General features: G+C 42.7%; 1 protein-coding gene and 1 pseudogene across 2 annotated transcripts in view; one reads left to right on the top strand and one right to left on the bottom strand.

Moving 5' to 3' along the window:
* The window catches only part of SLC16A2 (solute carrier family 16 member 2), a 66,844-nt gene that overhangs the window by 14,817 nt on the left and 25,444 nt on the right, over positions 1-26,583 (bottom strand). The window lies entirely within an intron of this gene.
* On the top strand, positions 5,609-6,112 carry LOC308495354 (small ribosomal subunit protein eS7-like; annotated as a pseudogene). The gene has a single exon. The product of its transcript is annotated as a small ribosomal subunit protein eS7-like (transcript).

The following is a 26,583-nucleotide window of genomic DNA, read 5'->3' as shown; positions in this document are numbered from 1 at the left end:
GTCTTGAGCCCAGCGGCCTTTTTTGTCTCTACATTTCAGTCTTCTTATATTTCTTTTATATATAATTTTCAATGTTTTTAGTCATTATTCATAGGAGGAATAGGAAGAAATACCTTACTATAGTTTTTAATGCTAAATATATATATTTTTTCAGATGAAGCCATCCATATGTGATATTCATTTATTTAACAGTTATTTAACATCATCTCTGGCACAGACAAATGGCTACCCCATAGACATTGAGGATGCTAAATGAGTGACATATGGTCCTTGCTTTCAAGGATCTTACAGTAGAATAGGGAACATATTTTTAAAAAATAGGGTAGTAAAATGTATAAATTTCATGGTTCAAGACCATAACAGAAACCATTTAAAAGTTAGTGGGAAAGGTTATAAGAGGACACTTAGTAGGAGAAAAATAATCAAGGGATGACTATATTAAAAAAAAAGAACCAACACTCATAGTAATGACGATGATAGAGGTTTTCTAGAACTCTTGACAGTCCTTGGACTCAAAGCTAGTGAGATTTTGTTGTTACCCATGTTATTCTTTTTTTTTAAGGACTTTATTGGGGAACAGTATGTACTTCCAGGACTTTTTTCCAAGTCAGGTTGTTGTGGAGGGTGCTGTTCAGCTTCAAGTTGTTGTCCTTTCAGTCTTAGTTGTGGAGGGTGCAGCTCAGCTCCAGGTCCAGTTGCCATTTCCAGTTGCAGGGGGCGCTGCCCACCATCCCTTGCAGGACTTGAGGAGTTGAACTGGCAACCTTGTGGTTGAGAGCCCACTGGCCCATGTGGGAATTGAACCGGCAGCCTTCGGAGTTAGGAGCACGGAGCTCCAACCGCCTGAGCCACCCCTATCCATGTTATTCTTGATCTCATATGAAGAAGACAAAGATATTTTGATGAAGCAGCTGAGATGTGGGAGAGATTGGAAGGGTGAAAAGTAGATTTTTACCAGGAGATATAGAGGCTCATCTTTCTAAACAGACCTGGCAAAATCAGATGTGGCACCCCATAACTTTCCATTAGGCAGAGAGCATTATTTTCAACCCACAGCTTCACTAAGTGCTAAACAAATGCCTAATTTCTGACTAACAAACTTTCCGTCCAACAGAGCCCTAAGACTTTGAGGATGAACTATGTATAAACCCACCATCCACAGCTTTCATCCAGTGGTTCCCAGAGTTCTCTTTAGCCGTAACCACTATCCTCAGATGAGTTAAGTACTCCCAGAGAGTTGGCCCCAAAAGGCCTGTACCTGAAGTGAACATAATGTCTGTATTCAGCAAGTACACCTCCTTCCCTTTTCTAGGCAGCCACAGCCAGCTGGACTTCTGTTGGGCCTGGGCAGTACAAGAGCAGAACCGTGGCCTTTCCAACTCCATTCTGGGCCTATTGGCCCTCAAGATTCCTTATGCAAGAAAGTGTTTTCACTCAAGTGCCCAATTAGTGCCCTGGCTCCTTACCCAGGCTCATAGGCTTTGAAGTACTGGGAAACTGCTCAGAAAAGAACTCAAATGTTAGACTAGATTTCTCATTACTTGGCTGCCAAAAGCCAACCTATCTGAGCTCTCCCTCTGAATTGAAAAAGGGTGAGAGGGTACTCCAAGAGCCAAACTCTTCAAATAAATTACAGGCTTTCAAAATTCCTGTTGTCGTGGGGAACTAACAGAAGCTCAAATTAGGGAATGATGGAGCAAAGCCAAAGAAGAGGCAAAGCTAGGGAAAGGGTAGATGACAAAGAGAGGTGAAGGGGGCGGGGTAACATAAGGGCACAGGTGACTCTATTCAAGAACCCTTCCTTCCTGATAAGGTGCACAGTACGATGAAGGAATAACAAATAGGATTAGGAGTTCATGTTCTGAGGCTTAGCTATCCAACTGCTGTACCCAATGATAAGTGGAGAAAGTGGCACTACGAAATGGAGTCTCTGTTGCCAGAAATATCCCTGTATTTCTGCTCCATATCCACTTCTCTTCAGAGTCCCCAGAAGATGGTAAAGAAACTAAACCTAGTTGGGATAAGTGGGAGGTGGTAAGAACGACATAGGTAAGGCATGGTGACCATGTGGGGTAGGTGGCAGGCAGCTCAGGACTGTGTTTATGGTATGCTGGCACATCTGGCCAAGTGATCAGCACATTAGCCAACTGAAAGCATTATTGGAACACATTTAAGAGGAGGCAAGCAAAGACACTTCAGGGGTCACCCAGGCAGCTCCAGAGTGGAGAGATGCAACACCCTGGTCTTCCCTGGGGACTGAGATGGCAGGAGCTCTGGCCTCCATTCTCTTTGTGGCTGACCAGAGAGTGACCTCCAGCTGAGCTTCATTTATTAACTATTTCTCTAGCCTTGTGCAGTGGTCAGAGTTAAGTACGAGGTAGTTATTTTTCCAGTGAGTAGATGAAATACTTTTGTTCAAGGAAGCTGATTCCAAACCTTTTTTCATTTTCTGAAAAGTGCTGTATTGAGAAGCTTTCTTCCAACACTCAGCCTCTGTAAGCCCATTTACTTTGGTAGCTACTCACCATCCATCTATTGTGTTTACAACTCTACTTCAGATTTGTACCAAGGCTTTATTTAAAAATTCTAAAAGTATTTTCATATTGTCCTGGTATTTGATCCTGCCAATGGTTTAATTGTTTTCTTCATTAGGACATGGTGGTGTTTTTCCAGGTTGGCACAGCAATACTGGAAAACATTCTTTTTCAAGCATTTCACATCTAAGCAAAACCCATTTTTAACCTTCCACACTCTGTCTCAAACGTACCAACTTTAATGGGATACCTACTTTTGAGCATTAAAACTTGTGAAGTCAAATAATCACTGAAAATATAAGTTATCTTATTACCCCCTTATTAGGTTATTTGGCCTCCTTCTCTCTGATGCTACTATTTACTTACTTCCATTTTTGGAATCAAAAGATGTAGGGATTCAGTTCCTAATTTTACAGATAGTCAGACTGAGGCCCAGGGAGACTCATACCTAGGAGCACCCATGTCAAGTCTGAAAATGCAGTCGTTCTAACTCCTGTCCCAGTCTTTCAGGGGTGAATGAGTTCTACTGAATAGCCCACAGGTGTAGTACAATGGTCAGTTATCTACTCTGGTAGCTTAGTTATATTACATGTGATTCTTAGACCAAAAACCATCGGTGCTTGGAGGAACTATGAATCTAAACAATTTCCTCAGCTTTCTCTGAGAGGGCTGGCCAGCACCGACAGCCATAAATTGTCAGAAATTCACCTGATAGAGAGTATGGGAAAGAGGCAGGAGGCAGAGACAAATAGACAAGCAATTAGGAGACAGAAGGAGAGACATACATCTAAAACAAAAAGATTGATGACAAGGGCCTAATTAGAACTGCAGAATGTTAAAAATGAAAGGGTCCTCAAGAATCATAGGGGAGTAACCAAGATGGCTTCTCTGGTAAATTCCAAACATTTAAGGAAGAAATAATATCAATCGTACACAAACTCTTACAAAAAATAGAAGAGGAGGAAAAAATGTTTAACTTGTTTTATGAGTCCAATATTACCTTCATACCAAAACCAGATAAAGACATCACAAGAAAACTGCTGATGAATGTCCCTCATAAACACAGTTGTAAAACCCTTACCAACATTTTAGCAATTAAATCCAACAATATAGATTAAGGATAAAACATCATGACCAAGTAGTATTTATCCCAGAAATACAACATTAATTAACATCCAAAAATCAATCAGTGCAGTATGAGATTATGACAGACTACAATTCTTTAAAATCTCATATAATTGTCTCAATTGATGCAGAAAAAAGTATCTGACAAAATTCAATATCCATTCAAGACACAAATACTTAGGAAACTAGTAATAGAAGGGCACTTTCTCAACCTGTAAAGGGCAATTATGGAAAACCTATAGCTAACATCATACTTAATAGTGAAAGACTAAAACCTTCTACTGTAAGATTATAAACAAAGCAAGGATGTCTGCTCCTGCTAATTCTATTTAACATTGCATTGGAGGTTCTCGCCAGGTTTATCACTTTGTGAGGGGTGTAAATGTCTAACTACTACATTGTTTTGTACACCTGAAACTAATAAAAAAATAAATAAAATAAAAAGTTAAAAAAGTCTTTAAAAAAGAAGAAATAGAAGACATACAGATTAGAAAGAAGTAAAACTATCCCTATTTACAGACAACATGATTGTCTATCTAGAAAATTCAACTACAAAAAAGCTACTAGAACTAATAAGTGAGTTAAATGAGGTCACAGGATACAAAGTCAACTACAATGAGTAATTAAAAATTGAAATAAAAATACTATTTAAAATATCAACAGAAATTTGAAATGCTTATGGATAAATTTGATTAAAATATATGCAAGACCTCTACACTGAAAATTACAAAATGTTGATAAGAGAAATTAAAGAAGACCTAAACAAATAGAGGGATATATCTCATTCACGGGGTGGAAGACTCAATATTGTTAAGATATCAATTCTCCCCAAATTGTTCTATAGATACAAAGCAATCCCAATCAAACTCCCAGCAAGGTTTTTTTTTTTTGTTTTTTTGTTTTTGATAGAATTTGGCAAGCTGATTCTCATATTTATGTGTAAATAAAAAGGATATAGGGCTGGCCCAGTGGCTCAGGTGGTTGGAGCTCCGTGCTCCTAACTCTGAAGGCTACCGGTTCAATTCCCACATGGGCCAGTGGGCTCTCAACCACAAGGTTGCTGGTTCATTCTTCAAGTCCTGCAAGGGATGGTGGGCAGCGCCCCCTGCAACTAAGATCGAACAAGCACCTTGAGCTGAGCTACTGCTGAGCTCCCGGATGGCTCAGTTGGTTGGGGCGCGTCCTCTCCACCACAAAGGTTGCCGGTTCCACTCCTGCAAGGGATGGTGGGCTGTGCCCCCTGCAACTAGCAATGGCAACTGGACCTGGAGCTGAGCTGCGCCCTCCACAACTAAGACTGAAAGGACAACAACTTGAAGCTGAACGGCACCCTCCACAACTAAGATTGAAAGGACAACAGCTTGACTTGGACAAAAGTCCTGGAAGTACACACTGTTCCCCAATAAAGTCCTGTTTCTCTTCCTCAATAAAATCTTTAAAAAAAATAAAAAGGATATAGAACTGCAAAAATAATTTTGACAATGAAGAACAAAGTTGGAGGACTTATAATAACATGATTTCAAGACTTACTATAAAGTTAGGCAATCAAGACATTGTAGTATTGGCATAAAGATAGACCAGAAAAGGGCCCAGTTGATTATCAACAAAAGTATAGCTAGTTGATTATCAACAAAAGTGTCAAAACAATTCAATAGGGAAAGAGTAATATTTTTCCACAAAATGTGCTGGGTCAACTGGTTATCCACATGGAAAAGAATGAAGCTGAACTGCTACCTCATACCATATTCTAAAATTAACTCAAAATAGATCATAGAGCTAATGTAATAACTAAAATGATAAAACTTCTAGAAAACATAGGAGAAAATCATAGTGACATTGGATTAGGCAAAGATTTCTTAAATAGGACAAAGAGCACAAACTATGAAAAATACATAAAATTGACTTAATCGAAATTTTTGAGCCCGGGGCTTGTGTGCTTGCAGGAGGCCATGTTCAGCTCGAGCTCGAAGAGCGCGAAGATCGTGAAGCCCAATGGCGAGTCCGGCATCTCCCAGGAAATTGAAGTTGGTGGTAGTCGGAAAGCTATTATAATCTTTGTTCCTGTTCCTCAACTGAAATCCTTCCAGAAAATCCAAGTGCGGCTCGTGCGCGAATTGGAGAAAAAGTTCAGTGGGAAGCACGTGGTCTTCATCGCTCAGAGGAGAATTCTGCCTAAGCCAACTTGAAAGAGCCGTAGGAAAAATAAGCAAAAGCGTCCCAGGAGCCGCACTCTGACCACCGTGCAGGATGCCATCCTGGAGGACTTGGTTTTCTCGAGTGAGATCATGGGCAAGAGAATCCGCGTGAAACTGGGCGGCAGCCGGCTCATAACGGTCCACCTGGACAAAGCCCCGCAGAACAACGTGGAGCACAAGGTTGAAACCTTTTCTGGTGTCTATAAGAAGCTCACGGGCAAGGATGTTAATTTTGAATTCCCAGAATTTCAATTGTAAACAAAAATGACTAAATAAAACATTCACAATAAAAAAAAAAAGACTTCCCCCCCCATTTTTATTGGGGAATATTGGGGAACAGTGTGCTTTCCCGGGGCCTATCAGCTCCAAGTCAAGTCATTGTTTTTTGTGTTTTTTTCCAATCTAATTGTGGAGGGCGCAGCTCAGCTCCAAGTCATTGTTTTCAATCTAGTTGTGGTTATTTTCAATATAGTTGTGGAGTCGTTTTCAATCTAGTTGTGGAGGGCGCAGCTCAGCTCCAAGTCAAGTCGTTGTTTTCAATCTAGTTGTGGTTATTTTCAATCTAGTTGTGGAGTCGTTTTCAATCTTGTTGTGGAGGGCGCAGCTCAGCTCCAAGTCCAGTTGCCGTTTTCAATCTTTAGTTGCAGGGGGTGCAGCCCACCATCCCATGTGGGAATCGAACCAGCAACCTTGTTGTTGAGAGCTCACGCTCTAACCAACTGAGCCATCCGGCCACCCCTCCGGAAGCTCAGCAGCAGCTCGTTGTCTTCAATCTAGTTGTGGAGGGCACAACTCACTGGCCCATGTGGGAATTGAACTGGCAACCTGGGTGTTATGAGCACTGTGTTCTAACCACTAAGCCATCTGGCCACCCTTCATCAAAATTTTTAAATTTACTCTTTAAAAATACTTTAAAGATAATTAAAACACAAGCTACAGACTGGGAGAAATATTTGCCAACGATATAGCTGATAAAGGAAAACTCATATCACGTGTGTGTGTAAAACAATTTGGAAGTTCCTCAAATGGTTAAACATAGAGTTACAATGACTCAGCAGCCAAAAGAAATGAAAGTGTATGTCCACATCAAGACTTGTACATGAATTTCATAGCAACTGTATTTGTAATAGTAAAAAACTAGAAACAACCCAAGTGTCCATCAACATGTAAATGGTAAACATGTAGTGGTACTCATACCAAGAAATGGTACTCAGCAATAAAAAGCAATGAACTAGTGATATATGCAACAACTTGGATGAATCTCAAAACAAATATCGTGAGTAAAAGAAGCAGACTGAAAAATATATACTTTTTATCCCATCTATATAAAATACTAGAAAATGAAAACTAATATGTAGTGATGGAAAGAACAGCAATGGTTGCGTGTGGATAAGGAGAGGACTCCTGAAGATGATGGATATGCTTATTATCTTGAATATGGTGATGGCTCCATGATATATACATTTATGAAAACTTATAGTGTGCACTTTAAATATGGGCTGTTTATTTTATGTCAATTATACCTTAATAAAGGTGTTGAAAATTTTTTAGTTAGTAACATTTTCTTAATTTTTAAGTCATGTATTTTCACAATTGAAAAATTAGAAAACACAGAGAAGCAAGGCAAAAAAAAAAATCTTCAGACTTCCAATCACTTGGAGACAAGTATTTTTACCTTGGTATGTGTTCCCACATATTTCTCTATACATATATCTATATAGTTTTGTCAAAGACAGTATATATAGTACATACCATTTATAATCTGCTTTTAAAATTTTACTCATGTTTTGGAGACCTTTCCATGTCTAAAATTCAACAACACCTCCTAAATGAAGAATGGAAGAAAGGGAATAAAGAAGGCAGGGAGGGAGGAAGGAAGGAAGGAAGGAAGGAAGGAAGGAAGGAAGGAAGGAAGGAAGGAAGGAAGGAAGGAAAGAAGAAAGGGAGGGAGGAAAGGAAAACAAACAATTGATACATGCAACAGCATTGATGAATCTCAAAATAATTATGCTAAGGGAAAGAAGCCAGAGCCTGCCAAAAAATACATAGTGTATGGCTCCAGCTGTGTAAAACTCTAGAAAAATACAGACTAATCTAGAGTAATGGAAAGCATATTAGCAGTTGTCTGAGGGGTGAGGAGGGGCAAGGAGTGGAGTGAGAAGGAAACATGAGGACACTTTTGGATGGATCTGCCCATTACTTTGTTTGTTGTGATGGTTTCATAAGTGTGTGCACATGTCAAAACTTGTCAAATTGTACACTCAAAATATATGCAGTTTACTGTATGTTAGTTGTTCCTCAATAAAGTTTCAAAAGAGCATAAATGGAGAAATTGAGGCTAAGAGATGACACAAACTTCTCAAGGACACACAGCAGGTCCCTTGCTGAATCAGTACTAATACCCTCATCTTTAGACTACTCCTTCTGAGTCTCTCTCCTTGAGGTCTCTATGGGAAAGTCCCTGAGATCCCTCTGCCCCACAACACAAACCAGCTTTTCCCTGTCTGCCCCCTAGGCCATTTACTTTGACTTCTTTCTCCTTACACATCTCCAAATCCCAAGTTGCCTCTCAGTCATGCTTGCCTGCCTATGCTCAATTAGGCAATGGCTCTGTGGACTTGGCATTCCTGGGCTCTTCGGCAGTGCCTCCCAGTCTGGATCCATCTCACAGTTTTGGGTCCCCCCCTCACCCTCAAACTAGAGGCATGAAGCAAAGGCTGATCAATGATCCTCCTGTTGTTTACAGATGAAGACACTGAGACCCACAGACTTAGTTCATGGCCTCAGGTTTCCTCAATCACCATGCCCTGTTCACTCCCTCTGCCTTGAAACATCTAGGTCGGCTGGAGGCCTTATTTGACCAGGACCCTGTGAAGTTGGGAAAGGAACTCTGAGCCCGTGGGCCAGGAGTGAGTGCAGCTGGGACTGGCAATGGTGTATAGAGCTTACCAGCTGCTCCCTAGGGAAGAACAGTAAGGGTCAGATGGCTAATTTTCTTAGCTCTGTTTTCAGGAAGCATGAGGGCCTTTGCAGAGCCAAAATAAGAAACAAATGCTGAAATGATGAGCCCCTTCCTGCCCTGAGACTGGAACTGGGTAGGGCCCTGCCATCAACTTTGAGATTACTTTTGAGCTAAAGAGGTAACCAATTTAAATGATTACTCTGTCTCTAGAAGCCGCTCTCCCCACACTTGCAGTCCAGCATGAAGAAGGAAACCTTGGATGGTCAGCCTGGGACACATGACAAGGTAATCAATCCAGGGAAGACTGGGTGCCAAAATCAATAATGCTTTGATTCTCAGAACTGAGATAAATACTAATGTTGGCTCCACAGTTAGGGGCCTCCTGCTATGGTTTAATGAAGGATCAAAGCCAGGGGAAATGTCATTCTTGAGATTAGGCTATGTTCCTGCCTCTAAGTAGGAATCTGCTGACAATCCCCAGCACCCTTGGATTCCTTGTCAGAGCAAAGGGATGGTGGTAGAAAAAAGAGGGCAGAGGTAGGGAGGGACTGTAAAAACATTGGCAAAGCTCATTTTTCAGATCCTTTTCCACTCTCTTACACCATATACAAGAATAAACTCAAAAACTTAAATGTAAGGCTCAAAACCATAAAACTCCTGAAAGAAAATATAGGACGAAAACTCTCAGACATTACCCTTAGTAATATTTTTCTGATCTATCTCCTCAGACAAGGGAAACAAAATAATAAAAAAAAGGGACTGCATCCAACTAAAAAGGTTTTGCACAGCAAAGGAAACAATCAATGAAATGAAAAGACAGCCTACTGAATGGGAGAACATATTCTAAAATGATACATCCAATAAGAGATTAATATCCATAATATACAAAAATCTCAACACCAAAAAAACCCCAAAGAAACAAAGAAACAAACAATCACATTAAAAAATGGGCAGAGGATCTGAATAGACATTGTTCCAAAGAGGATAGACAGGTAGCCAACAGACCCATGAAAAGATGCTCAAGTCACTAATCATCAGAGAAATGCAAATTAATACCTCACACCTGTCAGAAAAGCATCATCAATAAATCAACAAACAAGTGCTGGCGAGGATGTGGAGAAAAGGGAACCCTTGTGCACTGCTGGTGGGATTGCAGACTGGTGCAGCCACTATGGAAAAGAGTATGGAGGTTCCTCAAAAAATTAAAAATAGACCTACCATATGACCCAGCAATTCTATTCCTGGGTATTTATACAAAGAAATCCAAAACAGCGATTTAAAAAGATATACGCACCCCTATGTCTACTACAGCATTATTTACAATAGCGAAGATACGGAAACAACCGAAATAGACGATCAGATAAAGAAATTGTAGGTACTTCTCTGAGACGTACCTCTGCAGTAGGGTGGGAGTGGCAGAGTTGGCACAGGGATGGAAGAAAACATCTTGAATTTAGAACGGCCAATAAATGTCTTCCATTTCTTCATAGTAGTAGTAGTAGGAATAGCTGACACCGTGTGACAGGCACTATGTTAAATTCCTTATGTATATTAGCCATGTCATGTCATTTAATCCTCATAGCCTCACAAAGTAAACACTATTACTGTCCCCATGTACTTTCCCTCAAGTAACTTAACAGACCAAGAGGGATTTGGAGACTAGAGTAGGTCACACAGCTAGTACATAGTAGGTGAGACTCCAACCCAGTTTTGTCTGACTTTAAAGCCCTTGCTCTTTTGTAAAGGAAGAAATTAGAGCCAGAGAGCTTGAGTGGCTTGCCCAACAACACAAAGTAAAGTAGTAGCAGAAAAAGACCTAAGTTTGGGCCTCTGACCCTCAGTCTAGTGTTCTTTGCCTCATTCCCAACTGTATCTCATATCATCACTGGCATTGCGCTCCAGGCGCCCTGTGGTCACCATGTGCTTAGAATGCCAGAGATCAGGTAAACACGCCATCTTCTAGCAAGGTCAGAATTTAATCGCATTATTTTCATATCTGCTCAATAGATGAAGTTACCAAGGTGCAAAGAAGGCAAACAGCTTACCCCAGGAACAGAGAAATTCCTCGAAGTTCTTAACTCTCAAGTCTGGGCTTGTGTCATTTGAATACCTATGCGTGTGCCCACAAGGCAGCAAAGAAAGCTGTGTGGGTCAAAAGGAAACCAGACAAAAGAAACACAGTCTACTCCCTGTGTGTCTCCTGTAACCGGGTGTGGAGCCCCTAGGGCAGAGACAGAGCTTACACAGAAGGGAGGTGGCTGAAGAGAAGGTCAGGGACCTGCAAGGACAGGACAACAGAGGTTTGAACACTGTAATTTGGGTACAGGTAGAGGGAAGGTAATGTCAGGGTCTTGAAGGTTTGCAGATACAGGAACAGAAGCAGACTTGTAAACACATTTACACCCTGCTATCTAGCCATGAAACCAACACTGACTAAGAACCTGCCAAGATTTTGGCCTGGCACCAGGGGCTGGGGTGGCTATGGAGCAGAGCAAGCCAAGCACAAGTAAAGGGAGCTTGTCCGGTAATTCCAAATGCCAGCCTGGCAGCCGTGCTTGGCTGGCTACATCTGTACTACCTAGGTAATTCAAGGCCACTGCCAAGTGTGTTGTCCATTGTCAGGGTCCCCTGTGGGGAATGGGGAGAGCAGGAGGATGTCAGAAAGACTATTTGGCTGGAGCTGTCATTCAGAAAAGGTATTTAATGTAGACCTTATTAATCTTGTAATTATTTTGTGAACCAGATATATTGTATTGTATTTGCATGATGTGTGTTTAAATGTTTAGTTGTTAAAGTTAAGTATTTCAAAAGTATCACAGTTTCTCATAGCATAGACATATTTTTCATTTAAAAATATCCAGAGAGGGGATGGCCGGTTAGCTCAGTCAGAGTGCGGTGCTCTTAACAAGGTTGCCGGTTCGATCCCCACATGGGCCACTGTGAGCTGCGCCTTCCACAACTAGATTGAAACAACTACTCGACTTGGAGCTGATGGGCCCTGGAAAAACACACTTAAAATAAATAAAAGTTTAAAAAAATATCCAGAGAGCTTCACAAAATGGATGTGTCCTGAGCCTTTCTCCAACTCTAAAAGTGGACAGCTTGAATAACAGGGTCAGGAAAAGGACCCGAATCTTTAGGTGCTAGAGAGCCCACATATAGTCCGAGTGGAATGTTAAAAAGACAACTGTGGTCATTGTGTCCATTAGGCTGTGGAGGCAGGATTGGAAGCCACCAATGAGGATGCTAGTGTCAGAGTTTTTGGGGAGGGTAAGAAGGGACTTGCCAATGGGAGCAGACTTAAGACTCACATACACAAGAGTTTGGAATGACAAAACTTAAGGTTCATCTAAACCAGCCTCTTCATTTTACACATGCAGAAAATGAGGCCCAGAGACATTAAGTATATTACCAAAGTCACTATCTGTTAGTGCCAGAGCCTAAAGGGACACGTTCCTGTGGAGATTGGACAGGATTTCGGGTCTGAGGCTGGGGTGCTTGGAAGACCCCAGAGGCTCTTTCCACATGGTAGGCCATGGGCTGATCTGGGCTTTGCTGGGTTCTGGTGGGGCAGCAGGTATCAGTACAGGCCAGGCTGCCCAGCTGCCACTGCAGCCTATTCCATTCTTCTATGTGGGTGGCATTGCCCTAGAGCCAGGGTGGGGGCAGGGTGAGCAAGCAGGGAGGTGAAGAGGAACAGGAGCTGTTTGTTGAGACATGTGCTCTTTGGAGGGGGTGGCCTCCATGCCAAGACAAACTCCTTGAGAAAAAAATACTGTACATAAAAGACTAATTATGGGTTTGAAGTTTGGGATTTAGCAGGAGAGAATTGGCTCTGTTCAGGATGAACTTTCGCAGACTGCTGTGCCAGGCTGTACAAGGGAACATGAGAGGGCAGGGTGGGAAGTGGGTATCTCCAGTACCCCTACAGCTGCATGTTTCTAACCTCCCTCCTCAACTGGATTGTGCTGCTCTCATCAGCTGCCAATACAAAGGCTCTTCACCACCAGGCCTGGGGAGAGTTTTCCTGTTGCCCCCCTCCGACCCTGAGCTACTTGTTCTCTGCATTGTCTGCCCAGCCCAGGTAAATATCTTCTCTGACAGGTGGAGGTCAAGCTGTTCTGTACAGTCCACGCGTCTATGGTAAGAGGTTGGTCTGACAATTGGGGTACAGCACTAGCTTCATTATTTACCTTTTATATACCTTCAGGCAAGTAACTTAACCCCTTCAGATTATTTTTTCTACTCTGTAAAATGGAGCTAATAGTAGTCACATTATAAGGTTATTGTATGGACTATATAAAATAATGAGGTAAAATGAATGCCAGGTAAATAGGGGGACTATCGTCGAAACCATGCTAATTTTGAGGGAATTTTCATTTCAATAATTAGAATGGGACAGCATTTATAAATGGGGACATCTAATTATTCTATTTATAAAGATTACGTATTATTAAGAAACCTGAATTTCAGTTCTGCAATTGATGGCTGTAGAACTTTAAGAAAATGACCGTTCTTCTCTGGAACTCAGTTTGTGTATCTGTGAAATAGAGTAAATAGGGTTCAAGAGGTAGACTCAGAATTACATGGATGGAAAATCTGGGAAAGGGGTTCCAAGGGACCAGAGGTCTCTTTCCTTTGTGTTCCAAGGAAGCATGCATTTCCCCCTTCCTTCCTGTGTCACTCCACCCACGTACATAAGAGAAGAGCAGCAGGAATGGAGAAAAGGGGCAGCCTTGCTCAGTGCCCTCTATATTAAGTGTCAAGGTCAATGGAAGATAAATCACAAGCACAGGTTTGAAGAAGGAAACATCTTGGCCGTCTGCATGAGTGAGGGAAAACAAAAAATGATTTTTTTCCACAACAGTTGAACTCTTTGCCATATTTTGAGGCCCCATAACCCACACTGCCTGAGCAATTGCTCTCCAAGGCTACGTTCCCAATCAACTAGAACTGACTCCCCCAGAAATAGCTACCACCAGGACAGTGCCGGCAGCACCCAGCTTCCTGGTGGGGAATCAGCAAGCTCTGACAGGGCAGAGACCGTGTCCCACTTGTTTACTGTTCCATTCCCAATAACTCACTCACTGTTTGTTGACTAAATGAAGTAGCCAGGAGACTTAATAGCTACGAGTGTCATGGCTGAGTTAGTGTTCCCATTCAGGCACTTAGTAGTGTTCTCTTTAGGAGACTGGCTCTCTAATTCACCATCCCAACCTTCCTGATGACCCCACCTGATCTCCACACCAAACTCCTAGCTGTTCCAGCTCTGTGTGATCTTGGACAAGACCCCGTCTCCTTGTCTGGAAAATAGGGAGGCTGCGGTACATGGAGGACAAAGAGCCAATCAGTGCCAGAACACAGCTGCCTCCTCAGGACTCCAGACCCCAGTCCCCCACTATTGTGACTTGAGTTGTGGTGACGAAAAGCCGTGATGCCCACCCAGGTACTTCTGGGACAGTGAACATGCTTATGCAGGCCTGGGCCTTGGCCAGAGGAAGTAAGGCTCACAGACAGTAGGAAACATGCAGGAAGACCTTCCTGACTGGAAAGATGATTAAGACCAGCAACCACTTAGCAAGGAATGTTGTGGGTCTCCCTTTCCTGGAGATCACAGAAACATGGAAGCTAATGGGCCCCTAGAGATCCTCTAGTCCACCCCTTTCATTGTGTAGATAAGGAAAGTGAGACCCACCGGGAGGAAGCTGCCTGCCCGGGGTCACAGAGCAGTGTAAGTAAAGAGCAGAGGCCCAGCCCTGCCACCAGGAGAAACAGATGGCCACTCCTGCCTGGGATCCTGGATCTCTGCTTGAAGACCCGCCCGCCCGTACATCCAGCCCACCCGCCCTCCAGCACTAAAGGTTCCCACATCAGGTAGTTTCTGGATGAGGGGCAGAGTGAGGTACGTGCACCCAAAGGCAGCCACTTGGGAGGAGAGAAATGCACCGGAGAGTTCAGAGGACAGGTCTTTGACGTAGACCAGGGTGAGTGATGGAGACAGAAAGACCATTCACACTTGTATACACAAGAATGATCACAAACTTCTTGATCAACTGTTTGTTCTCCTGAAAATCCATGTATCTTTCCTAAAAGGAATTTCTTTTCCCTGCAAGTGTCTTTCCCTCCCTTTTCATATGTTAAAATGGTATATAAGCACCAAATTCCACTCACCGCTTTGAGTTACCATCACTGAGTTCTCCTGTGTACATTGAGGTTGCACATGTAAATAAACAGATTTTTCCTCCTGTCAGTCTGTCTTGTATCAGTTTAATTAACATACCCCACTTGCAGAACTTAAGGGAGTAGAGGAAAAGGGATTCCTCCCCGATGATATTCAGAAACAGGAATCTATAGATTGATGTGTAGATTTTATTTAGATCCTAACTCAAATAAACTGAAAAAACAAAAAACAAAAAACCTTTCATAGCATTGATAAGACATTTAAAGTTTGAATGCTCACAACATATTTGATGATATTATGAACTTGTTGTTCTTTACTTGAGGTGTTATGATGACACTATAGTTGTGTTAAGAACAGAATTCTTGTGTTTCAAAGCTATACACTGAATACTTGTAGATACAATGATTTGATATCTGCTCAGGAGTTGGTCCTTGTTGATGCTGGCTGATGTGCCTGTGTGGGGGCTGGGGGGTGGACACCTTATGCTATTCTACTTGTGTGTAAACTTGAAATTTTCCATAACAAAACGTTTTAAATATGAAATAGAGAAGGGTGGATCAGGAGCTGTTTACCCAAATGCAGCTTATCTTTTCAACTTTGGAACGCTTTCCTTACAGAGAGCAAGGATCTTAAATTTAAGAACGTGTGTGATTTGTGCACACTGGCGGTGTTGCTGGCAGCAGCTTATGACTGGAGACAGAGATGTCGCCCCCTCATTTCAGCCCCCTCATTAGGCAGCATCTGTGCTGTTCCTCCCAGCCTGTGACAGCCCGTTTGGTTGCCAGGCAATGGAAGCCAGAAGCCAGAAGCCCTTTCCTTGGGAGGGAGAAACAGGGAAAGGGAGGGAGAGAGCAAGGAAGGGGTGGGGGGGAAAGAAGTTGCTGGGGGGGGGGAAAGCTTGTTCCAGCCTGGGGGCCTGGCCCAGGGGGAGAGATGAGGGGTGCTGTGCACCCCGCGTTGGAGGCTGGATTGCACCCCACATTGGAGACCCGCTTCCCACAGCCTCCCTTTCGTGGTTCATTCCTGGGGGACAGCCGCATTGCCAGAGCGTGAGTCCCCACGGGAGGGTTGGGGGAATGCACGAATGAGACCTTCCTGTGAAGACCAGTGAGGTCTGTGATTAGGACAGAGTCAGAATTCCTGACAGGCCTCTCCTGGGACACACTCCTGAGTATGGTGAAGTTCAAAAGTCCTAGGAAAGCTGCCAGTCAAATGCGAAACCTGCACTGCTGATCACCCTGAGCTGGGGCCATGCCAGGAGGTAGGAGGGCACCAGGCTTCTTCTTTGGGTGGGGACACCTGCCCTCGCTGACCTTTGGGGAGGGGACGCAGATGCCTCCTGGGCTGCCAAATGGCCTGGCAGCCTCATGGATGCTGCCTGCGTTGGGGAGCCCCGTGCTCTGCCATGGGTTCACACTCGACTGTCACAGCTGTCACAGAGAGGCTGCGGGCCTGAGCCCTTCTCTGACGATCAGTTTGCTGATCTTGGGGCTGGGGGCGGGGTAGGGGTGGTTGTCACGTGTGGACCGTTGCCTTCCTGCAGGCTCCCATGGGCTGGAATGACAATGCGCTCCCACCCCCACCCCTGGGCAGGAATTGCTCTCACCCAGGGTGAAAGCGCCCACATTACTGCCATCTACCAGGCCACGCTGGAGGCACCGACACAGACAGTGACCTCAGTCTGTCTCTCGTGAGGGCACACCCCAGAGCCACCCTGCTGTGATCATGAGCCCCGTTCTGCTGGCCTGGGAAGTGGGATTCAGAGGGGCTGCCAGCTGGCAGGATGTGGATGAGGTCCAGCAGCTGCCTCAGAGATCAACCTTTGGAGACCCAGCACGTGAGAGAGGAAGGGTGTGTGTACCCAGTGAGAAAAACATCAGGGAGGCCAGCACTCAGGAGCTGAGCAAGAGCAGGGCCCAGACAGCCCCCTTTCTGCAGCATCTTTGTGGCTCCCGGTTGCTAGGAGCAGGCTCTTCCGTTGCTAAGCAACTGGAGCCTGGGGGATTAAAACCGATTTCCTGAGCTCGCTGGAAAGGGATGGGGGGTGGGGGGGAGAAGGTGCAATGCAGACACTGTGGGGAAGCTCACCCTTGCCTCCAACCTTTGTTGGGGGATGTGGGTAGTGGATGCAGGGAAGGTGAGGCACAGCTGGGAGCGGATCCCTAGGGAGAAGGGGGGAGGGGTGGGGAGGTTTCCACAGCTGGTACTCATTTTACAGCACACAAATCCAAGACTGGAGTGAGACTAGCAATTAAGATACCAATTAGAGTCCTAATGGATGTGAACGCTGCTCCTTTTGGAAGCCCCAGGAAAGGCCTGCAGTCCCTGGGGGTATTTCTGAGCCACCTGTCTGGGCCAGACAGGACTGGGCAGGGTTTGTCCTCCAAGCACGGGAGGATCAGAGCATTTTAGGGTGCAAGGGGCCCGAAGGGTCCTGGGGCCCAGCTGCTTGCTGACTGACTGGCCCCTTGACAAGTGGCCCTCTGCTGTCTGCTTAGATAAAACCCCAGGATGACAGTGAGCTCACTTCCTCCTGTGACAGCCCTTTCTGTACCTCACCCTTGGAAAGTGCTTTGTCCAATGCAGCCCAAGCCCTTCGCCCTGTGGCTGCTTCTTGTAGGGGGCCAAGGGAGCTGGTCCAATCTGTCTTGCTGTAGGGACATGTAGCCTCTCTCTTCTGTGAGCCCTACCTTCCATCTCTTGCCACCTGTCAGGGGGCAGACTGTGTGGGGGCCTCACCATGACTTGGTTCCTTCTGATCCCCCACCTCAGGTCTGGTCTTTAGCCTCCTTAAGGGAAAAGCCACTAGGAAGGCCAAATTTACAAAGAGTGTCCAGGACCCAGTTTCTGCACCAGAGTGCAGGTATCTCCCACTGCTCAGCTCAGGTAGAGCCCTCCTGGCACTGGGCATGGTCTTGGTTCCGAGGGAAAGAAGATCACCTGCGTGGTGTGGGTGGGAGTGTGGTGTTTACAAACCTAACAGAGGAGAATGGGGATGGATGAGTCCTGAGGGGACATACTTTATTTGGAACAGAGCAGAAGTTCCTGCCTAAGGGCATCGTCAAAAACAATGGAGATCTTGGTGTGGTGAGCAATTCAGAGGGGCCTGGGAGCTCCACAATAATAGTACAATTGTAAATTTAATGGAAAGAACCAAGGGAAAAACTAAGAACTATTCTAGGGTCTCAGCAAGCTTCCAAAAAAACCCAGCCTGTCCCAGCAAGGGAGTGTAACTTTAACTGGATCAGATTGTGGAGCAATTTATGCCCATGGGTGTCATTAAGAAAAAACAATAGTGGAATTAAGAAGCAATTAGTGGACGCTAATAGCTGGGTTTGATAGCACTAAAGATAGAACAACTAGAAACTAAATTGGATCTTGGTGATAAAGTAGACAACATGCAAGAACGGATGGGCAATGTAAGCAGAGAGAAGGAAATTCTAAGAATCAAAACCATATGCTAGAGATCAAAAACAGTGTAACAGAAATGAAGAATGCCTTTGATAGGCTCATTAGTAGACTGGACATGATTGAGGAAAGTTAGTGAGGTAGATTATATATCAATGGAAACTTCCAAAATGGAAAAGCAAAGAAAAAAAGTCTGAAAAAATAAAAGGAACAGAATATCCAAAAATGGTGGGACAACTACAAAAAGTGTAACATATACATGATGGGAATACTGGAAAAAGAACCAAACAACAAAGTAAAAGAAGAAATATTTGAACCAATAATAACTGAGAATTTCCCCCAAATTAGTATCAGACACCAAATCACTGATCCAGGAAACTTAGAGAGCATCAAGCACTATAAATGCTCCCAACCTACAGGTTGGCATATTATATTCAAACTGCAGAAAATAAAAAATAAAGAAAAAAAATCTTACGTATAGAGGAGTAAAGATAAAAATTACATCTGACTTCTTCTCAGAATTCATGTAAGCAAGAAGAGAGTAGGGTGAAGCATTTAAAATGTTGAGAGAAAAAAAATATCACCAAGCTAGAATTCTGTACCACAGGAAATCATCCTCTAGAACAGAGGTGTCCAAACTTTTTTCAACGGTTTTCACGAAGGACCATATGCGGTAAAATACACAAACAGCCGGGCCACTCACTCGAGGTGAAGTACGTATTGCCTCACCTGGTTTATTTAAGTAAACTAAATATATTTTTGGAATTTGCTGCGGGCCAATTAACAATGGATCATGGGCCGCAGTTGGCCCGCGGGCCGCAGTTTGGACATCCCTGCTCTAGAAGTAAAAGAGAAATAAAGACTTTCTCAATCAAAAATAGAAGGAATTTGTTGTCAATTGACCTGCTATGCCACAAATGTTAAAATAATTTCTTCAGAGAGAAGGAAAATGATATAGGCCAGAAACTTCTTATCTATATAAAGAAAGGTAGAACATTGAAGAATGAATAAGTAAAAGTAAAAACTTATTTTTCTTATTTTTAATTGATCTAACAAATCAATTTTTGTTCAAAATAATAATAGCAACAATGTATTAAGACTTATATATAAGATTTACGTATAAGTCAATGTATGTAGACTTATGTATAAGTGAAATAAATACAAAGGACAGGAGGAAAGAATTAACATTTTTTTTATCATAAGGTACTCACACTACATGTGAGATTGTATAGTGTTATTGAAAAGCGAACTTGGATTAGTTGTAAATGTATATTGCAACCTTTAGGGCAGCCACTAAAAAGAAGTAAACAAATGGAGAGATATTCTATGTTCATGGATAGGAAAGCTCAATATTGTCAAAATGTCAGTTCATCCCAACTTGATCAACACAATCCCAATAAAAATCCCAGGAAGTTATTTTGTGGATATCAACAAGCTGATTCTGAAGTTTATATGAAGAGGCAACAGACCCCAAAATAGCCAACACAATATTGAAGGAGACTACTCTGACTACCAAATACAAATTTAGGAAGAACTATGTATGATAAGTGGTGCTGTCAAGTCCTCTTATGTGAGTACAAGTTATTGTTTATCTTGAGAACATGTATATAATAGGTTGTATCTGCTTGGCTATATAAAACAGTGAGATTTCTTCCTGTTTCTAAGCAGACTGCTCGTGGTGCACATCATACTCTGGTTTAATGCTTTGTTATCTTCTAAAAACAATATTGATGGAAAAGAACAAAAGTTGGAGGACTGACACTACCCAACTCCAAGACTTACTATAAAGCTACAATATTCAAGATAGTGTGATATTGTGCAAGAATAGACAAATTCCTTTTAAACTAGAAAGTAATATAGGAGAAAATCTAGATGATCTTGATATGGTTATGACTTTTAGATATGATCCATAAATGAAATAATTGATAAGCTATACTTCTCTAAAATTAAAAACTTTTGCTCTGTGAAAGACACTGTCAAGAGAATAAGAAGATAAGCCACAGAGTGAAAGAAAATACTTGCAGAAGACAAATCTGATAAAGGACTGCTTGTTATTGAATATATACAAATAACTCTTAAAACTCAACAAAAAGAAAATGAAAAACCCAATTAAAATATGGGCAAAAGACCTTAACAGATACCTCACCAAAGAAGAGATACAGATGGCAAATAAACGTATGAAAAGATGTTCCATATCATCTGTCATTAGGGAATTGCAAATGAAAATGACAACAATGAAATACCACTACCCCTATAAGAACAGCTAAATTCCAAAACACTGACAACACCAAATACTGGCAAGGATATGGAGCAACAGGAACTCTAATTCACTGCTGGTGGGAATGCAAAATGTTGCAGACACTTTGCTATTTACTCAAATAAGTGGAAAACTCATGTCCACACAAAAATCTGCACATGATTGTTTACAGCAGCTGTATTCATAATTGCCAAAACTTGGAGGCAATGAAGACGTCCTTCAGTAAGTGATGGATAAACAAACTGGTCCATCCAGACAGTGGAATATTACTCAGTGCTAAAAAATTTGAGCTATGAAGTCATGAAAATACATGGAGGAACCTTAAATGCACATTATTAGGTGAAAGAAGCCAATCTGAAAAGGCTGCATACTGTATGATTCCAACTGTATGATATTTTGGAAAGATCATAATCTTTACTAGTCAGAAGTTCTGATTGGTAGTTATGGCTTAGGCTAATAAGATGAGGAAATGAATTATCATGTGATCAATACATTTATTGGTGAACTAACTCTTTCAAAATACATGGCTCAAGAGGGAAAATATTTCAAAGTGTGAAAAATTTGAGAACTGCTGATGGAATCTGAACATTTAATTTTAGTCATGAGGAAACAGACTCAGGAAAGAGAAATGAATTGCCTGAAGTCTACAGTGAGTGGTCCTGTGAAGTCTGGAGTCTTGGTCACTTAACTTTGAGCCAGAACCCTGTTTCCTATTCAGGACTGCGTGTTCCCCCCAAATAAAATAAGTGCTTGGGAAGGGCTTGTTGAATTGAACAAAAACCATCAGTTTTGCCAGGAAAATATCTGGCTTGATTGGTTCCATGGTCATAAAGTGATCTGGGTTGCCAGAATTGGGCTCAAAATCTAGAACCTGGGCTAAACAGTCTAAAATCTCTCTAAGGCCAAGTGAATACTTAGTATTGTGACAAAGGCATTGGCTAAATACATAGCAACCCTAACTTAGATCAGGACAACATCCTGGTCTCAACCCAAACCATAAGTTCCAGAACTGCCATACCCGTTTTATTGTTTTCAGCAGGCACAGTAGGTGAACTTCTTTGTGACAAGGAGGGGCACCGAGAATCAGACCCCTAGAAGAAGCACAGGTCTGCAGCAGACCCTAGATAAAAGACATTCACATGAGAGGAATAGTGAGTATGGAGTCAGGGAAAGGGGGTGGAGAACGCTGTAGCCTAAGCAGCTGTTTGTCTTTCAAAGCTTTTTAGGAGCCAGGTCTAGAAAAAGCTCATAAAGACAATGAAAGTAAAAAGTTCACACCAGCCCCAAGCCCCGGGGCTTTGAAGCATTGGTGAGACAGTATGGAGTCTGCATGCACCGCCCATCCGGACTCCTGGGGCCTTAGATGGAGCCTGTACCCTTCTTCCTAGGCTTCCCCCAGTGCTGTTGCCTGCTGGGTTTGCAGTTGTCGTGGTTCCCTTCTCATCTCTCCTTGCAGGTGGTATTGACCAGATAAGGACATCATGTTCTTTCTGATCTACAAGAGCAAAGCAATCTGTAGTCCCTGGGGTTTGGGAGGACCGGAGAGGGGAAGTTCTAATGTTTGTAAGAAGATCAGTCAGTCTCCTGGACAGCCCCAGGGGCTCTTGGTCCACATATCCTCCACCACCTCCCTTTCAGTCCCCTCCTCATCTTTATCCTGCCCCCTCACACAGCCTCTTCATTTCAAGCCAAGAACAATGCATCCCATCTCCCTGGGATTGTCACCCCAATGTGGGTGTTGGCTTAGGAAGAGAATCGCAGGGTGTTCTTCACTAGCTCTCTCTCCAACTCCCTCAGCCCTTTCCTGCCTGCCATTGGGGTGTGCCCTGGTGCACAAATACTATCTCCAACCTATAGGATGGACTGAACACCACTCCTGGCAACCAGTAGGGAAGAGTTTGAAAGGTGGGCAAGGGCAGTGAGAACCTGTGCGGTTGCACCAGTTGATGAGTCAATGACTTCTGAAGCGTTTTGCTCTTGCTTTTCTTTGCAGTAACTTATTGTCCAGGACACATGCACAGACTCCAGAGCTCAGGGCAAAGTTTTTGTGGTTGGCTCCTCCATTTTAGGCTACCTTTTTCCACACTGTGACAAAATGTCCTCAAGCCATACTCTCTCCTAGCTTGAGAGTCATCCTTGGTTTCCAAATACTCCCATGGGGCAATTTTAAATTTCATTAAGGAAATATAAACCAAAATAAAATATGAATGAAATAAAAGTATGGTCATTTCCTTGGGGAGGCCTGAAAGGGAGACATGAGATAGATCTCATATCCCATTCTATTAACAGTTCTATTAACAGATGCACACCATGCAATCTCTCTCTGAACCCATTTCCTGAAAGGCCTGATTCCTCTGTGTTGCCATATACTTTAGCTCAATGGTGGACTAACATGTCTGAAACTGACTATCTTAGCATTGTGTCCCCTGTCCCACTCATTGATTGCTAGTGTCTGCTAGCTCTGTAAAGACCCTAGCCTTCGTCTAGGTCAGTAGGTTTAAAAACAAATTAATAGTGTCTTTATTTTATATTATATTTATTGGTTTGTTTTACTACACATATAATATTTACAAGTACTTTGCCTCTCATTTCCCCCTAAGACAACTTTTTTATACAAAAAGGCTTAAGTTTTTCAACTGAAATTCTTCCTACATAGGTTTTCAGAAACCCATTCTTCATGCTTGGGGAAGTGCTACTGTAGGATCAGCAATGTGTAATTACATCAAAAGGATGTAAAACATCAACAACAAAAACTGCTATTTTTGCGAAGTCAATTTCTGCTAAAGATTTTAAAAATCAAAGTCATCAGTTAAATTAAAAAGTACTTGTACATAAATGTTCATAACAGTTTTATTTCTAATAGTCCAAAACTAAAAACAGCCAAAATATCCATCAAGAAGTGAATGAATAAACAAAGTATGTTATGTTTATAGAATGGAATACTACTTAGCAATGAAAAGCTATGAAATATTGATATAGACATTATTTTGAATCTCTAAATTACGCTGAGTGAAAGAATCTCTGGACAAAAAGAGTACAGTTTATTTTATAAATCCATAAGGCAAAAAATTAACTGTAGCAGATGCTGTTGGACTAACTCAGTGTCCATTTCAACTGTCTTCTCTAATTCTGTCACTATTACAAAAGTTAGAAAAGCTAAATTCTTACTTTTTCAGACTCATAACTAGAAGTTAGAAAGTTTAAAATCTTTCTAAATCCATAGAACCGCTTTTCCTTTCCAGTTGCAGTCTTACAGTGTATAAGTCATATAAAAGCGGGGCTGCAGTGGTGTGATGGAACCGCCACTGATTTTTCTCTCATTAACTTTCTTGTCATCCATCCTCTGCCTCTGAGGGATTCTGAATAATTTGTGCAATTGTACAGATTTATTCCTTCCTAAAAAGATGATAGAGTCCAGTCCTCTCATTTGATATGTAAGGAAATTGGGCCACAGGGAGGTGAAGGGGTCTGAACATGGTCTCACAAGACAGAAGCAGAAGTTGGTGGCCCAAGTGTTTTGATGGCATTTTCTCTTTAGTTTCTTCACAGGTATGTTGAACCCCTAATAAATTCCTGCTACACTAGTCCTAAGCACAAGGACTTAGCAGTACCCTGCTCAGTCCTGTTTCTCTTTGGTCATGGTCTTCCAGGCCTGTGAATGTTACCCCTTTCTTTTGGAGAAGCCCATTCTCCACAGATTTGCAGCAGGCTTGGTAGTGAAGTTGTGACATGGTGGGAGTAGAATACCAAATTGGAACCAAAAGTTCTGGGTGAAACACTAGCAGTCAGGAGACTATGCAGGAAACATGTGCCTCAGTACAAATACCACCTCAAACAATGAGAACCTCAAGCCCCCAAAGGAGCCTGGGAACCAGGAAGCACAAACGACCTTGATTCCCAATCTTTCTCTGCATGCATGCAAGGGGCTCCACCCAAAGTCAGAGGGGCAGCTCGAGACACTCTTCAAATATACTGGGTCAACAGAGGTGGGGCGCCACTAGAGGGAAGAGGAGACAGGAAGAGAGAATTCAAGGGGAGGGGCAACTATGAAAGGAGACAGTCCACTGAGGGTAGGAGACAGTGAAGGCCACTGAAGTGCACAGGGTTAGATTTAGGGACATCAGGAGCTTGGAACAAAGCATTCTGGCCTCTCCAGATGGGGCTCAATCTCTCCTAGGAAGAGTTGGAAGTGATTAACTTTCAAATCTCTGGGGTGGTTCCTGGCCACATAAAGCGAAAGCTACAATGACTTTCAACCTTATCATTTAATTTGGTAATGATACCAGAACTAGAGACCGTCTATTCCGTACATCTGTACCTGTCATTTAGTAGCTGACCCATCCCAGGCCAAGGAGTAAGGTAAAGATTGTAGTTCAAAAGAGAGCCTTCTTGCTAAAGTAGGTCAACATGTGTGTTGCCTAGCAGTGCGTGCGGGAACCGCCGAGCAAAGCTGGAAACAAGCTGCAGGAGACCTCTCTCTCTCTCTCTCTCTCTCTCTCTCTCTCTCTCTCTCTCTCTCTCTCTCTCTCTCTCTCTCTCTCTCTCATACACACACACACACACACACACACACACACACACTCCTTTTCCAACACATTACTGACCTTTAGAAAAACATGAACACCACAATTTGAATAAGAAAACGACTGAGGAAACATAGAAAAAGTGGCAGTCACAAAAAATAAGACCTGAGGCCCAGAAAGAGACAGTCATAGAACGTATAGGGACTAAGGTCACAGAGAGTGTAGGGACATGTCTAAGGTGATGAGGTTTATTAGTGGCAAACCTGGAGCTAGATTTCCCTGACTCTCAATCCAAAATGAAGATCAAGAGAGATCTTCGTGTGAAGAAACCCTGCCATCTGTGACAACATGGATGGATCTAGAGGGCATTATGCTAAGTGAAGTAAGTCAGACAAATAGCACAAATACCATACGACCTCATTTATATGTGGGATCTAAAGAACAGAATAAACGAGCAAACAAAATGCAGCTCACGGATACAGAGAACAGATTGGAGGTTGCCTGAGGCAGGGGATAAGAGGTGGGGGGAGTGAGTGAAGGGGGTCAAAAGGTACAAATTTTCAGTTATAAGATGAATAAGTGATGGGGATATAATGGTGACTATAGTTAAGAATATTGTGTTGCACATTTGAAAGTAGCTAGCAGACTGGATCTTGAAAGTTCTCATCACAAGAAAAATTTTTTATAATTATGTATGGTGGTGGATGTTAACTGGACTTATTATGGTGATCATTTCACAATATACACAAGTATTGAATCATTATGTTGTATACCTGAAAGTGACACAATGTTTTGTCAACTATACATCAATGAAAAAGGAAGTTCTCCCTCCATAAGAAGGTATATAAAACACTAAAAAAAGAAAAAGAAAAAAAAAAGTTCATCTGAGATACCGATTTGGAGTAAAGCAAGGCAATAAATTTGGGTTACCTATAAGGTCTCTCCAAATCTCAGGGATTGTTCTTCAATGTTTAGAAACCTGCTGACTATTTACTAAAAGTGGCTTATGGCTTCTCATTATAGAGGACCCTCCTGTTTGTGAGGGGTCTCCAAGAATCAGACAATAAAATGGGATTAAATGTGCAAGGATTTATTAAGGGAAATGAGACCAAGTGGGGAGGAAGCCTAATAAGGCTAGGAGAGCCATGAGACTGCAACATAAATCTGACCCTGAACAAAAGAGAGAGGGACTGAAGGTTACACGGAAGTGTTCTAGTCTGCCTCACACTCTAAGGAAGGTTTAGCAAGGCCATCAGGAATCCACGAAGCCAAGATCAGTAGGCAGTCAGATCTGTGTGGCTCTCAGGAACAGGGACCTACTGTGTAGCAGGTACTCGGTGCAAATGCTGGGATGGATTTCAGCAGCCAAGGCCCTTGGTCAATTATGCTCCTTGGATG

Source organism: Rhinolophus hipposideros, assembly GCF_964194185.1.
Source record: "Rhinolophus hipposideros genome assembly, chromosome: X".
In the NCBI taxonomy this organism is placed as follows: Eukaryota; Metazoa; Chordata; class Mammalia; order Chiroptera; family Rhinolophidae; genus Rhinolophus; species Rhinolophus hipposideros.
Note: the sequence above shows the minus strand (reverse complement) of the source record. Positions and strands in the feature narration are given on the sequence as shown.